General features: G+C 45.3%; 1 protein-coding gene, 1 long non-coding RNA gene, 1 other non-coding gene and 1 pseudogene across 4 annotated transcripts in view; 2 read left to right on the plus strand and 2 right to left on the minus strand.

Annotated features, from left to right (window-relative positions):
• Positions 1–1,145: 1,145 nt before the first annotated feature.
• On the minus strand, positions 1,146–7,745 carry LOC114007005 (uncharacterized). Its single transcript, XR_003548664.1, has 2 exons — positions 7,466–7,745; positions 1,146–1,518 (listed from the first exon to the last, which is right to left on the minus strand). It is a non-coding gene; the product is annotated as an uncharacterized LOC114007005 (long non-coding RNA).
• Positions 7,746–9,075: 1,330 nt separating this feature from the next.
• Positions 9,076–15,166, plus strand: part of ITCH (itchy E3 ubiquitin protein ligase) — a 196,019-nt gene continuing 189,928 nt past the window's right edge. Inside the window, exons 1-2 of one of the 2 annotated variants that reach the window (XM_027770142.1) lie at positions 9,076–9,212; positions 9,693–9,777. The gene's annotated coding sequence lies outside the window, so the exon portion shown is untranslated. The remainder of the gene's footprint in view (positions 9,213–9,692; positions 9,778–15,166) is intronic. The other variant, XM_027770143.1, reaches the window with a different exon arrangement.
• On the plus strand, positions 10,486–10,647 carry LOC114007017 (U1 spliceosomal RNA). The gene has a single exon (XR_003548679.1). It is a non-coding gene; the product is annotated as a U1 spliceosomal RNA (small nuclear RNA).
• Positions 13,519–14,189, minus strand: LOC102479656 (40S ribosomal protein S10 pseudogene; annotated as a pseudogene).

Below are 15,166 nucleotides of genomic sequence, written 5' to 3' on the forward strand. Positions count from 1 at the left end.
CACACTGGAAACTGGCACCAGGAGGGCGGCGCCGGGCAAGGATCTGCGCGTGGCCCCGGCGCCTTTAAATATGTTCCTCTTACTTGCATATTCATGAATCTATTGGGCGGGGCCCAACCCACAGGGGCGGGGCCGGGACAGACTTGGACCCGGGTAGAGAGACTGCATTCTATCAGGTGAAGGCCCTAACCTTACGCCGGTAGGAAGGGATCGGCAGGAGCGGTCTGAGACTGATCCAAGGCTGTTCTTTCTTTCACTCAGCCAAATCCTATATCAAAACCATGCAGAATTGAAATTCTAGCCAGTTCAATCTTGAGCCTCATTTTCCTCATCTGTAAAATGGGCCAAATAATACCTCCCGCACAGTACAAGTGCAATATTCGGGTACCTGGCACATACTAGATCATTCCCCCTGCCCCAAGTAACCGCCAACCCTGAATTTAGATCAATTTGCTTACACTTTTTAAAAATAATTATTTTCTTTAATTTTATTTATTATTATGTTTTGTTTGTTTGTTTGTTTGTTTTTATTTGACCAGAGAAAGACAGAGAGAATGTGAGAAAGCAAGCTGCCCAGTCCGAGATTCAACAGTGGTTAGCCACTGACATCCAGTGTTTTTCACCACAGCGGCCACTTGCCTGCATTTTTATGTAAATCATTTTACAATTAGTAGATTCTTTCAGTTTTTAAAACCTTTATATAAGGACCATCCTGTGGAGTGGGAGTTTTAGGCTGTTGGATCCCACATGGTCAACTGATGGCTTGAGAAACACACTAACACCCAAATGAATACCCAAACACCCCCCCCACCCCACCCCCAGGAGAAAAATGGAGGAGAACGGATTGCAGCATGACCACCTCTGGTCAGAGTGCTCTCTTACTGCTCTCCCTCCACTCAGGTCCCACCCCCAGCCCCCAACCCAGTACACACACCCTACATCAAAAAAACAAAAACACGAAACCTTTATTTCAACCATATCAACCGTACTTACCCTTCTGTAACTTGCTTTTTCAGTCAGCATAATTTAAGACTCATGCATATAGCTCTTTACTTCCTATAGTATTTGATCATATACACACCATGGCTTATTTATCTGTTCTCTGTTCAGCTAATAGTCAAGTTGAATACAGCCTATTGCTAGTGTATACATGGAGCAATGGACATTTCTGTTCTTGTCTCCTTGTGCACATGAGTGGGTTTCTCTGCAGGTATCCACTAAGCTACAGGGTCAGTCCCTGAGCCATTTTGTTTACTTTTGGTGGCAAGCTTCAGAGGGACTTCTCTTTCCTCTTCTGGCTTCAGGTAAATTGGATACTTCAATTTTTTCTCATTTTTCTCGATTTCCCTAGAACATTGTTTTGGGGTTCAATAGTTTCTGCTTCAGAATCCTCCAATGTGGTCCTCAATCTCTTCATTTTAGAGATGCTTGTGTTGCTTGTGTCCACATTCATCTCTGTGGTCCAGACATTTGTCTTCCTTCTTCATTCAGCCTTTTTTCTTGTTTTCCTTCTCTCCCCTGTAACAATACTATCATTAGTTTCATTGTACTTCTACTATATCTATTCAAATATTAAATAAATGCTAACTAGCTACTCAACATTGGAATGGGTTTATTTTTCATATTTTTGAAAACATGCCAGGTTCTTTTAGTACCTTTTCTTTTAGAGGTTTTTGCCTTAGGGCACAACAGCGAGAGAGAGAGAGACAGAGACACTGAGAGGACAAGTGAGAAATCACTCCTGGGGTGGGGGGTGGGGATAACCACGCAGCAATCTCTTCTCCTCTATTTTCCTGGGATCTTCGGCTCACATGCACATTCACCCAGCATGAGTCTCAAGGCACCAGGTCTGGGACTTGAACGACAGTCAACCATGTAGGAGTCCAGCAATGTAACCACTACGCCATCTGCTTGTCCTGTCTTGGTGCCTTTTCTACTGACTTAAGAAATTAAATTACTGTGGGCCTAATGGATGGTGTAATGGTTACATGGCTAGACTCCCACATAGTCCACTGCAATTTGAGTCCTGGACTCAGTGGCTTAAAACTCTTCCTGGGCATGTGTGTGTGTGCCTGCCCAAGATCCTGAGAGAAGGGACTGTGGCACGGCCATCCCTTCTAGGGGGTGATTTTTCTCACTTTCTGTCCCTCTGTCTCTCTGGTGAGCACACACACCTTATAGCAAAAATATCTCTTAAAAAAAAAAAAGAGGGACCAGCAGGTGGCATGGTGGTTAAGGCGCTGGACACTCCCAAATGGCCAACCACGGTTTGAGTCCCGGACCTGGTGACTTGCTTTCTCACTTTCGCTCTTTCTCTCTCTCTGGTCAAATTTAAAAATAATAATAATAATTAAAAATGAATGAATAAATACAATTAAATATTAATAAAAAATAAACTAAATGATTGCAAAACATTTTCCTATTTATAATATTTGCTAATTGTTTTGTCTTTTTTCAGTTAAGAATCTGGACCCACCTCAATAGCTTTGCCCTCGTTTTTTTGTTTCAAATTCCACAAAAGAAAATCCCTTTGGATCTTCAGAGGATTTATAATGTGGTATACTTATATAAACAACATTGCCACATTTCCCAAATAGTCTTTCAACCCAGCTATGATTAACATTTTGAGGAAGTGACTCCTATAATTAATTAGAAGCAGTTTTAAATATGTCAAGATTTAATAAGTACAGCCTACTTTTTTCTTTGTTCCTGGTGGAGTGTGTGTGTGTGCACACATGTGAGAGTGAGGGAAAAAGGAATGAAAGTCAAGTCACACTGCAAACTCCTTCTTGCAGTCCTCCAGCCCATCAGACTCCATGTGCCTGGCATGTTTCAGGCTGACTAGGCTGGGGATTCAGGCTGTGGGCACCAGGTGAGATCTGGTTTCTCTTGAGCAGCTCGTTACACTGCACCAAGAAGCCAGTCCTAGTCTAAGCTTTTACAATTCCTACACTCTATTCAGGGTCTCTCTCTTTTTGTTTTGTTTTGTTTTAGATTTTTGCCACAGGGCACATGAGTTCACTGGAGAGAAACAGAGATAAGGCAATAAATCACTTCCTGGAGGAATGGCCACAGTGCAGTTCCTTCTCTACTGTCTCCTCTCAGAGTTTTGAGCACTCATGTACACAGGCCCAATGTGATTTTCAAGTCACCAGGTCTGGGATTAAAATTGCAGAGTCAGCCATGTGGGATCCAGAACCTTAAACACCATGTCACCGGCTGGCCCCGGTTCTCAACAAATTTCAACTTTAATTTTTTTTTTTTAAAAGGCACTTGGAAATATGAATATGCATGCCCTGTCTTTAATGACAAATCTGATCCTAAATGAATATACACCAGTTAATGATATATTTGCTAATATATATATGTAAGTTCCTATGAATAAAACTTTGGAGACCCCAAACAGGTCTCAGAAGAAGATCCAAGCACCTTAGTCTCCTCATCCCTTATGCCACTTCTCCAGCTACAGAATATTCCAGCCTATATATCCAATCCCCTATTGTTTCATTTTTCCTATTCTTATTTACTTATTTATTAGTGTTGTTTGTTTGTTTGTTTACCACAGGGCATGTGTGCTTGCCAGAGAGAGAGGGAAAGTGAGAAATCACCCCCCAGGTGATTGGGGTGCCACACTACAATCCCTCCTCTGTTCCCCTCTTGAGATTTGGAGCACACATGCCTGGTATGATTTTCAAGCCATCAGGTCCAGGATTTAAACCACAGGCAGTCATGTAGGAATCTAGAACATTAACCACCATGCCACTTTCTAGCCCCAGTTCAATCTGTTTTTAAATTTCCCTTGAGACTTCTTCTTTGACCTATGGACAATTTAGAAGTGTGTTAGTTTCCATGAGTTTGGAGATTTTCCCATCATCTTTCTGTTACTGATTTCTAGTTTGATTCCTTTGTGGTCAAAGAACATGCTGATTTCAATTCTTTTCCATTTGTTGAGGTTTGTTGTATGACCCAGGATATGGTCAATCTTGGTACATTTTCTTTGAGCACTTCAAACAAGTGTGTGTTCCGCTGTTGTTGAATGGAATATATGTACGTATCAATTGGACACTGTTGGGATGGTGCTGTTGAGCCCTTGCTGATTTTATTACCAGAGAGCATGTGCCATTGCGCAGAGGAAGAGAGAGAATGAGCACGCTTTGCCCAGTGTAGTGTGGTCACACTGATCTCTTTTTCTCTATCCCGTCAGGATTTGGGGCACATACACATATGCGCTGGCATGTTTTTCAAGTCACTGGGGCCAGGATTTGAACCGCTGTTGGCTATGTGAGATCTGACTCCCTCCTCCCGGTGTTTAACGACTACTGATTTTCTTTTTCTTTTTTATAGTTTCTTTTTCATAGGATGTGTGCACTCATTAGAGAGACAGAAAGACAGAGAGAGGGAAAAAATGAGAAATCACCCCCCAGGAAGATGGCCACACTGCAATCCCTTCTCTTCCATTTCATCTTGGAATCTTGGGCACACATGCACACTTGTCCAGTGCGCCCACCAAAGACAGAGAAATAGAAAATGAGAAACCACCCCTCAGGGGGTATGGCCATGCTGCAATCCCTTCTCTATTCTCCTCTCGGGATTTGGGGCATGCACACACATGTGGCCAGCATGAGTTTCAAGCCTCCCAGTCTGGGGCTTGAACTGTGATCATCCATGTAGAGAGTTCAGCAACGTAACTACTATATCATCTGCTGGTCCCCCATTCTATCAGTTTTTGTTTCACAGATTTTGCAGCTATATAATTTGTGCATATACTTTAAGAATTGTTATGTCTTCTTAGGAGATAGACCTGTTTGTCTTTATGTAATGAAAAAAAAAAACAGTAAAAGAAACATGAGGGGTAAGGATACCTTAATAGTGCCCAGTGGTAGTGCAAATCCAGCTCCCCAGTGCTTTTGGGAAGGGGATGATCCTTTTTTTTTCATTTCTTTTTAAAGAATAACTTTATTGAATTTTTATTTATTTATTTATTTATTTAAATTTGACCAGAGAGGGACAGAGTGAGAAAAAGAGAGAAAGAAAGAAAGTGAGAAAGCAAGCCGCCAGGTCCCGGACTCGAACCATGGTCAACCATGTGAGAGTCCGGCACCCTTAACCACCACAAGACCTGCTAGCCCCCTCAATTTTCTTTTTAAAAAAGGATATCGCAGGTCCCTTTCCATCCTCTTCATTTCTGGCTGTTGGCTGTGCTGGTGGGCACACTCTTCCCATGCTCTCCCCACTCCCCATGCCTCAGAAAATTAAGGGAATCAAAGACTTTCTGCTAACAGCCAGCAAAAGGACGCCCAATCTGTCAAGATCAAGAAAAATAATGATAATGTGAAGTTTAAATTTCGATGCAGGAAATACCTTGGTCATCACAGAAAAAGAGAAGGCAGAGAAACTGAAGCAGTCCCTGCCCCTGGGTTTGGCAGTGAAGGAGCTAAAATGAACTGGACACTATGTGAACGACATTAAACATGGGTTTTTTTTTGGAGAGGTTTTTTTTGCTATAGAGCGCGTGCGCTTGACAGAGAGACAGAGAGACAGAAAGCAGGAAATCACCCCACAGGGGGGATGGCCACGCCGCAATCCCTTCTCCTCCATTCTCCTCTCGGGATCTTGGGCACGCATGCACACGTGCCTGGCGTGAGTTTATGAGTTAAGGCCACCAGGTCGGAGACTCGATCCGTGGTCGACTACGAGGGAGTCCAGCGACATAGCCATTACGCTAACTGCTGGTCCCCATTAAACATTTTTTAGATTCAAGAAAAAAAAAAGAAAAGTAAGGTCATCATGAACCAGTTCTATGGCCCAATGAATCCCACAATGGCATCTGGATCTCACATGGCTGATTGTGTGGTGAGGGTTCCCAACCTGATCGCTTGAGAAACATGCCAGGTGTGTGTACATGCCTGCTCAAAATCTTGAGAGGAGGGAGAAATGGAGAAGGGATGGCTGTGTGACTATTGCTTATAGAGGGTGCTTTCTTTCTCTGGTGAGCACATGCACCAGCTAGCAAAACAAAAAAAAAGGGGGGGACCAGCAGATGGCGTAATGGTTACACCGCTGGACTCCCACATGGTCAGCCACAGTTCAAGTCTGAGACCCAGGGGCTTAAAACTCTCACTAGGCATGTGTGCATGCATGCCCGAAATTCCAAGAGGAGAATGGAGAAGAGACTGGAGTGTGGCCATCCCCCCAAGAAGTTATTTCTTGCTTTTTGTCTCTCTGTCTCTCTGGCAAGTGCACATACCCTGTAGCAAAAATCTCTCTTAAAAAGAGGGGACACATACCCATTAACAAAAATCTCTCTTTAAAAAGGGGGAGCCGGGAACCAGCAGTTAGCGTAATGGCTATGTAGCTGGACTCCCACATAGTCGACCATGGTTCGCGTTCCGGACCCGGTGGCTTAAAACTCACGCCGGGCGCATGTGTGTGGAGGAGAAGGGATTGTGGCGTGACCATCCCCCCGGGGGGTGATTTCTCGCTTTCTGTCTCTCTGTCTCTCTCTGTCTGTCTGGCGAGCGCACGCGCCCTATAGCGAAAACCTCTCCAAAAAAAAAAAAGAAGAACATTGACGCTTTTTAAAAGATGTAATAAAAACATTCACACTTAAGTAAATGCCATGTGCATCAAATCTCTCCCCCCCCCAAGAAAAGGGGGGGGGAAACCAGTGGGTGGTGTGGTGGTTAAGGGTACTACTGGACTCCCACATGACTGACTATGGTTCCCGTCCCGGACCTGGCGGCTTGCTTTCTTACTTTCTCACGCTCACTGTCGCTCTCTGGTCAAATTAAAACAAAAACAAAACAAAACAAAACCAAAAACAATAAAGTTAAATAAAATAATTCTTAAAAAAGGGGGAGAGAAAAGGATATTAGATAAAAATGGAAAGTGTGATAACACCATTGGTGAGGGAGTAGGGAAACAGGCCTCCTCATCCATTGCTTTTGGGACTGTACAACTTTCATCAGCACCATTCTGGTAATAGCTAACAAGATTACAAACTCACCCTTTAACCAAGCAGTTTCACTTCTAGGAATTTATTCCAAAGATATACGCACATCTGAGTGAAATGACGTTAAGAGCAAAAGATTGGGAACAGTCTAAACGTCCTTCAGAAGACTTGTTAAATAGATAATGGTACAGTACACAGAGGAATATTGGGTGACTTTTTTTTTTTTCAATGTAGGAGGTGAAAAAAGCAATGTGCAGAACGGTGCACTTATGCTATTATTTGTGTAAAAGAATAAAGGGTGAAAAGCTACAGGCTATTTGCCTATACTGTATATGTAAATACATATATATGCAAATACGGCTGCATAGACAAGAAATTGCTAGCAATGCACCCGATCCGGTCCTCCAGAGCTGCAGTGGAAAATAACTGTCAGGTGCCCTTCTCCTAGTCCAGGCTCCAGCGGCGCCTCTGGGAGACACAGGTCCGGCCCCTCCTCCCGCCCTTTGCACCTACCTGCCCTTTCACTGTTTGCTTTTGCAGACACTTAGGTCGCCGGCTCCAGGGGAGGGTCAGAGAGGGGCGGAGAGGGCAGAAGCCCACCCCATTGGCCGCGGGGCCCTCCGCCCCGGCTCCTGCAGCTCCCCGCCCCTTCTTGGCCTTCCAACGACTCATTCGGTATTCATGGAGAGGCTGCTAGATCTCAGAGTGGGGTCCAGGCGCGGAGGACGCGGGATGTTGGGAATGAGTCTGGAATATACAGTTTAGGAGAGAGCCCCTCCCCCATTGCTCCACCCATACCCGGGTATTTCCTACCCCCTCTCCGCCCACGCATCTGTCTCCAGGCCCCCTCGGATGTGTAGATAGATCTCTCTTAGGTCAGCCTCCGCTCCGGGGAGTACAGAGATGGGAGACTTCTTTGAGATCTTGGAATGGGACTTGCCTCTCCCTTCAGTCCTTCTCAGACCAGACTGCTAGCTGTGGGTGTTGGACGGGAGGCCAGGATTCCCAGGGGTGGGTGACCACCCGCGGACATTCTTCTTCCCCTGGCGGAGCCTCCATACTCGGGCATTAGTCAGGAACATTCTCGGCACTTCAGTCTTCCCTGCGGTAAAAGGCGGGGTGGAGATGCCTATGCATCTTTCTATGGAATTTGTCTGCTGATCTGTCCGTCCCTCTACTTCCGGGAGGATCGGGATCCGGTTTGGGTTTGCTCCCTGCTGTATCGCCAATGTCAGCCCCGTGGAAGGCACACAATGTACGTAGGCTGAATTCATGTTCCCAGATGTCTGCCTACATTGGGGTGCCTCTGGGCTTCAACCCACAGTCCTGACTGTGCTTGGGGTGAGGTGTCAGTGATTCCTGAATCCGCATGGCTAGAGTCCCTGACTGGGGCGGGATCCTTCCCCCGTGGGGCTTCCCACTCGCGCCACGAGAGATTTACACTAACATTTGCAAAGAACCCAGACCAGATACCCTAGGAAACAAACGGAGGATGCTGCCATTTCTCTTATTTCTCAGATGATAATCCCACCAAAGAATACAAAAGGAGGGGCCAACAGATGACGTAGCGGTTATGTCGCTGGACTCGTACACAGCCGACCGTGGTTGGAGTCCCGGACCGGTGGCTTACAATTCACTCCAGGCGCGTGTGCTTGTGTGCAGACGACCCCAGGAGGAGACGGGACCGTGGTGTGGCCATCCTGTGGGGTGATTTCTCACTGCCCGCACCCCCACCCCACGAGCGCAAGCGCCCTAAAGCAAAAACCTCTCAAACACACACACACACACACACACACACACACAGAATTCAAAATGAACATGAGTTGCTTTAAGAGTTTGTAACAGGCGGGCCTGGCGCAATCTGAGGGAGGGCTGGGGCGGCAGACGTGCCTGGACATCAGAGGGAAGCCGCGTTCAGTAGACAAGAAGGCAGGCGGCGGCTCTAACGCGCAAGCTGCAAGTGTCCCCTCCTCAGTCCGCTGCCCTTTGCCTCTCTCCCTTGGCTGGCAGCTCTGATAGCAGCCCTTTGACCTCTGAGGTCAACCCCTGCCCGGTGGAGTCACCCTTTACCTCATTCTGCCAGGAGAGGGCACCCGGCTCCCAGCTTTGCTGCAGCGCGCGGCAGACCAACCCCTTCCGGACAGAGTGGTCCTATTTGAATTGTGAGCTCAGAGAAATCTCCCTGGGAGACATGAAATACAGTTTGTTGCTCCTTCACATGGAAGAAGCTGAGGCTCAGAGAAGTATGGTAGACCTGCTGGTGAGTAGTCTTTCGACGTATTATAAAGGGCCTTTAATCCTTAAAACTATCTGGGAGTTGATAGTGATACTCAGTACAATACCGGCGGGTTTTTTTTTAGGACTTTTTTTTTTAGTGTTTTTTTTTTTTTTTTTAATCATAAAATGGTGTTAAATTTTACTACATGCTTCCTCTTTTTTCTATTGAGACGATCATGTGTTTTCTGTCTTTTATTTTAGTCACATAGTGTATTACATTGACTAGTTTTCAGAAGTTAAACCAACTTTGTATTTTTTAAAATAAATCCCACTTGGTCATATTGTACAATTCTTTTTATACATTGCTGGATTCCGTTTGCTAGTATTTTGTTGAATGTTTTTGTGCCTGTATTCATAAGAGATTTTGGTCGATAGTTTTATTTTCTTGCAATACTTTTGGTTTTGATACCATGGTAATACTGGCCTTATAAAATAGTTGTAAAACATTCCTTCCTCTTTTCAGCTTTGGAGAGTTTTTGAAAAATTTCTTCTTTAAATGCTTGGTATGATTCATCATTAAAGTCATCTAGGTTTGGGATTTTCTTTGGGTAAGTTTTCAATTTTTTAAAATCTTTTCCTTCTATTTCAATGCCATTACTTGTTATAGGTCTATTCAGATATTCTATTCCTTACTGAGTTAGTTTCAGTAGTTTATGTCTGATTATGAAGGGAAGGTTTTCAGTCTTTTATAATTAATTATGCGGTGAAGATTTCATAGGTACCCTTTATCAGGTTCAGGAAATTTCCTGATATTGTAGGAATTTGTCCATTTCACATAGGTTATCTAATGTGTTGACAAAGGGTTGATCATAGTATTCCCTCAAAAGTCTGTTTTTTTTCCCCTGTAATTTTGTTGATCTTTTCAAAGACCCAACTTTTGGCTCCATTGATTGTCTGTATTGTTTTTCTATTCTTTAACTCTTTTTTTTTTTTTTTAGAGAGAGAAATTTTTTGCTATAGGGCATATGCCCTTAAAGAGAGACAGAGAGAGACAGAAAGTGAGAAGTCATCCTACAGGGGGGACGGCCACACCGCAATCCCTTCTCCCCCATTCTCCTCTCAGGATCTTGGGTGTGCGCACGCACCTGGCATGAAGTTTAAGCCACAGGGTCCAGGGCTCAAATCACGGTTGACTACATAGGAGTCCAGTGACATAACCATTATGTGATCTGCTGCTCCCAATTCTTTAACTCACTTATTTCCACTTCACTTTGAATTATCTTCCTACTTCAGCTTACACTGAGTTTAGCTTGCTCTTTCTTCCTGGCAGGGGAGATACCATGATCACAAAGATGGTCTTCCCAGGGTGAGGTCTATCCTTTGAACTCCGGATATGCTGACCCTGCGATTTCCCCAAATGTGGGAAACTCGACTGCGTAATTTGTGGTAGTGGGGGACGGTGTTCATGCTTTCCCCTAATCGACCTCGGTGCAGGCCTGGCTGCACCCTGGGTTCCCATAAGTTCCTAGGATTTATTTTTAAAAGGGTTATTTATTCATTTAATCCCATTTGTTATCATTATTTTTTAATTTGACCACAGAGAGAGAGAAAGGGAAAGCGAGAAAACAAGCCGCTTGATCTGGGTCTTAAACCGCATTTAGTCACATGGCAATCCAGCCCCTTTAGCCACCACACCACCAACTGCCCCCCCCTTTTTAAAGAGTTTTCTTTTTATTTCTTTCTTCCTTCCTTCCTTCCTTCCTTCCTTCCTTCCTTCCTTCCTTCTTCCTTCCTTCCTTTCTCTCTCTCTCTCTCTCTCTCTCTCTTTCTTTCTTCTTTCTTTCTAAAGGGCACATTCAATTGCTGGGGAGACAGAGAAACAGAAAGTGAGAAATCCCCCCCACACCCCGGGGGCAATGGGATGGCCACTCTGCAATCCTCTTCTCTATTCTCTTCTCAGAATCTTGGGCACACCCCCACACATGCCCTGTGTGAGTTTTAAGTTGCCAGCCTGGACTCAAACCTGTCGACTATGTGGGAGTCCAGCAAGGTAACCATTATACTATTTGCTGGTCCCTTCTTTTAGGTTTTTGCTATAGGGTGCACATGCTCACCAGAGATACAGGGAGAGACAGAGAGATAATGAGAGGGAAAGTGAGAAATCGCCCCCTAGGAGGGATGGCCAAGCCACGGTCCCTTCTTTTCCACTCTCCTCCTGGGCTTTTGGGCTTGCACACACACATGTCCATCATGTTTTTTTTTAATTATTTTATTTAACTTTATTTATTTTATTAATTTATTTTAATTTGACCAGCAAGGAACAGAGTGCAAGAGAGAGAAAGTGAGAAAGCAAGCCGCCGGGTCTGGGACACAAACCATTGTAGGCTATGTGAGAGTCCAGCGCCCTTAACCACCATGCCACTTGCCAGTTCCCCCATCGTGATTTTCAAGCTGCCAGGTCTGGGACTTCAACCACTGTCAGCCATGTGGGAATCCAGGGCCTTAGCCCTATATCCCCTCTGGCCCCACTAGTGGACATTTATTAATACAAAGTACTTCCTAAGTTCCAAGCTCTTTAACTTCCCTATAAAGTAGATGCTATAATGATACCCATCTCACAGATGAAAAAACAGGCTTATATTGGTTGATTTCCCCACAATTGGGAAATATCAATGTGATCTCTCTCCAGAGGCCCTGCTGGCAACCACTGTGCTACTGCCACCGCCCCCCCATTCATATTCATTTGAGAGTGCAGGACAAGGATGTGAAAAGGAACAAAGCAAAGCGCCTCTACCTTGGAGTGCCATTTAACGAACACGCCTATGTTTACACACACAAATACACTCATATAAGCTCTCACACACAATATTCATTCACACACCCTACCATCACACATGAACACCATGTTCAAACACATACATACCTACTCACTCATATCCTACAAACACACACATTTTTTTCTATTTTTATTTTATGTATTTTTAAATTTTTATTTAATTCCATTTGTTATTATTATTTTCTTGTTAAGTAATTATTTTATTTATTTATTATTATTTTTTTATTTGACCAGAGGGAGGGAAAGTGAGAAAGCAAGCCACCAGGTCCAGGGCTTGAACCACGGTTTGCCATGTGAGAATTTAGCACCTTAACCACCACTCCACCTGCTGGCCCCTATAAATTTATTTTTGCTATAGGGTGCATGCACTCAGAGATGGAGGATAAGAGTGAGAGAGAGAGAGAGAGAATGAGAAAGCAGCCCTGTGGGGATGGTCACACTGCACACCCTTCTCTGTTCTCATCTTGGGATTTTGGGCACACACGCACATGTGCCCAGCATGTTTTCAAGCAGTCAGGCCAGGACTTGAACCACGTAGTTGGCCATGTGGGATCCAGCTGCTTTAACTTCCATGCAATCTGCTGGCCCCACATGGATTTTTTTTTTTACCACTTTTTCTTTTTTATAGGTTTTGCCTTAGGGTATGTGTGCTTGCCAGACAGAGACAGACAGACAGACAGACACAGTGAGAGGGAAAATGAAAACTCAGCCCCTAAGGGGATGGCCATGCTGCAATCCCTTCTCCATTCTCCTCCCAGGATCTTAGGCACACATGCCCGGCGTGATTTTCAAGCCACTCAGTCTGGTACTCAAACCACAGTTGGCCATGTGGGAGTCCAGTGACATAACCACTATGCCATCTGCTGGTTCCCTACCACATTTTTTTAAAAAGTCCATCCATTTCTTTCATGAGAGCTATATAAAGACAAGCATCCTCAAAAGGGTCTCATGCCCTGATTACGCCCCCAAGCCTTTCCTAGCCAGCAGGATCATGGATATACACGTGGTCAACCTGGGAATTGAACCCCCGTCTTCCCTATGGCTCCAACATTGCAGAGCATTGCACTATCTCTGTGCCACTGCAACTGGGCCTACACACATTGACACACTCACTTATATCCAGACACTCCCCCTTATACACTCTGTTAGCTTAGATAGGACTCATGCCTTTAACATTGGCCTGTGCTTTAACTGCCAAAGACCTGGGGCCTGAACTCCAGCCAGTAATCTGAGAGGTATTTCTGATACCTATTCCTTCCTCTTCCCTTCCGTTCATCCCATAAGCATCCCCTGAGTGGGCAGGCAACCAGAGAACAGATGACTCAGACGCATCCCCTGTCCTCCAGAAATTCCTTGGCTAGTTGGGGAAACTCACCAACGATCACCACCCAGGTTGCTGATGCCAGGACAGGTCTGAGCAAAGCATCCATGGTGTAGGGGAGGGATGACTCACTAGGCTATGGGGACTTCTCAGAGGAAGAGGGCCCACCTGGGTCTTTTTTTTTTTTTTTTCTTTAGGTTTTTCTGGCTACAAGTTTATTCAACACAAGATAACCTCCTCAAACTTTCCTGAGGTGGCTGGCCATGTCCATGATCAAATCCACCTCTAAACTGGAACTTGGTGGCTGACACGGCCCCAGCCTTGGCTTTCTTGTCTGCACCAGGGGGCACAGCACTCTGTCTGTAGGAGTCTCTGTCAGCTTCTCCTCCTGTGAGTCTTGCAGTTCGCTCACCCTCCAGACCTTTGGGTTGGGGCCAGCCAGTCTCAGGACAGCTTCGGCGCAGTGTGGCAGGCACAGTCTTTGGGGGCAGGTGGAGGTAATTGCGCTGATACTGGATACCCTCATTGGTAAGGTACCAGTAGAAATGTCTCCAGGCAAACTGCCCCTTCATGTAGCCTTGAGACTTAAAAGACTGCATGGCGTGAAGGCTGGGCACATTCTTGCCGCCCAGCTCCGGGTGCTTGGGCATATGGATATACTTTCTGGCCACCATTACTCCCTCCTTAAAAAGGAGTTCATAAATAGCAATCTGGTTCTTCTTGGGCATCAACGTTGCGGCGGCTGCAGGGTCCAGGGCCGAGGCTGGAAAGCTAACCTGGGTCTTCGGAATGAGCCAGGCGAGAAGCAGTGAGAACTGCCCAGGTGTGGGAACCACATCTGCAAAGTCATGTCAGAGTGCACAAAGTGGGAAAAAAACAACAGCTAACATTTTGAATTCCTCGAAACTCTCTCTGTGTATTATCTCATTTAACCTCCCAACAACCTCATGGGAAAAACATCATTAACTGCATTTTATGGGTAAGAAAACTGAAGGTCAGGAGGACTGAGGTGGTTAACTGCAGAGTTAGCATCTGAACTCAGTCTGCATGGCTCTGGGGTGTAGGTGCATAACCCGTGCCCTGTCACTCTGGTTATGGTCACCTCTTTTCTCACATTACACTCTCCCTCTCTCCCCCTGACCCTGGAGGGGACGCATGTCAGGCGCATCAACATTACTTTAAGGGAGATTTTTGTTATAGGGCATGCTCACTTGCCAAAGGGACAGAGAGACAAAAAGCAAGAAAGCAGCCCCAGGGGAGATGCCCACACCGCAATCCCTTCTCCTCCCTTTTCCCCTCGGGATCTTGGGCACGCATACACAAATGCCCAGTGTATTTTAAGCCATCAGGTCCAGAACTCAAACTGCAGTTAACTACATGAAAGTCCAGCAATGTAACCATTACACCATCTGCTGATCCCTACTTTATTTTTAACATTTTTGCCACAAGATGCCTGTGCTCACCAGAGAGAAACAGAAAGAGACCATGAGAAGGAAGGTGAGAAATCACCCTGGGGAGATGGCCATGCTGCGATCCCTTTTCTTCCATTCTCCTCCTGGGATCTTGGACATGCATGCACATGCAGCCTGATGAATTTTCTTTCTTTTTTTTTTTTTTAAGGTTTATTTATTAACATTATTTTAAGTTTGCATATGTGCTCATGAGAGAGAAACAGAGTGAGAGAGAGAGAGAAAGTGAAAAAACAAGCTACCAGGTCTAAGATTTAAAACACAGGGAACCATGGGATCAGTTGTTAGCATAATGGCTATGTCGCTGGACTCCCACGTAGTCGACCACGGTTCGAGTCCTGGACCTAGTGGCTTAAACTCACGCCAGGCAC

Source organism: Tupaia chinensis, unplaced genomic scaffold (assembly GCF_000334495.1).
Source record: "Tupaia chinensis unplaced genomic scaffold, TupChi_1.0 Scaffold000115_1, whole genome shotgun sequence".
Taxonomy (NCBI): Eukaryota; Metazoa; Chordata; class Mammalia; order Scandentia; family Tupaiidae; genus Tupaia; species Tupaia belangeri.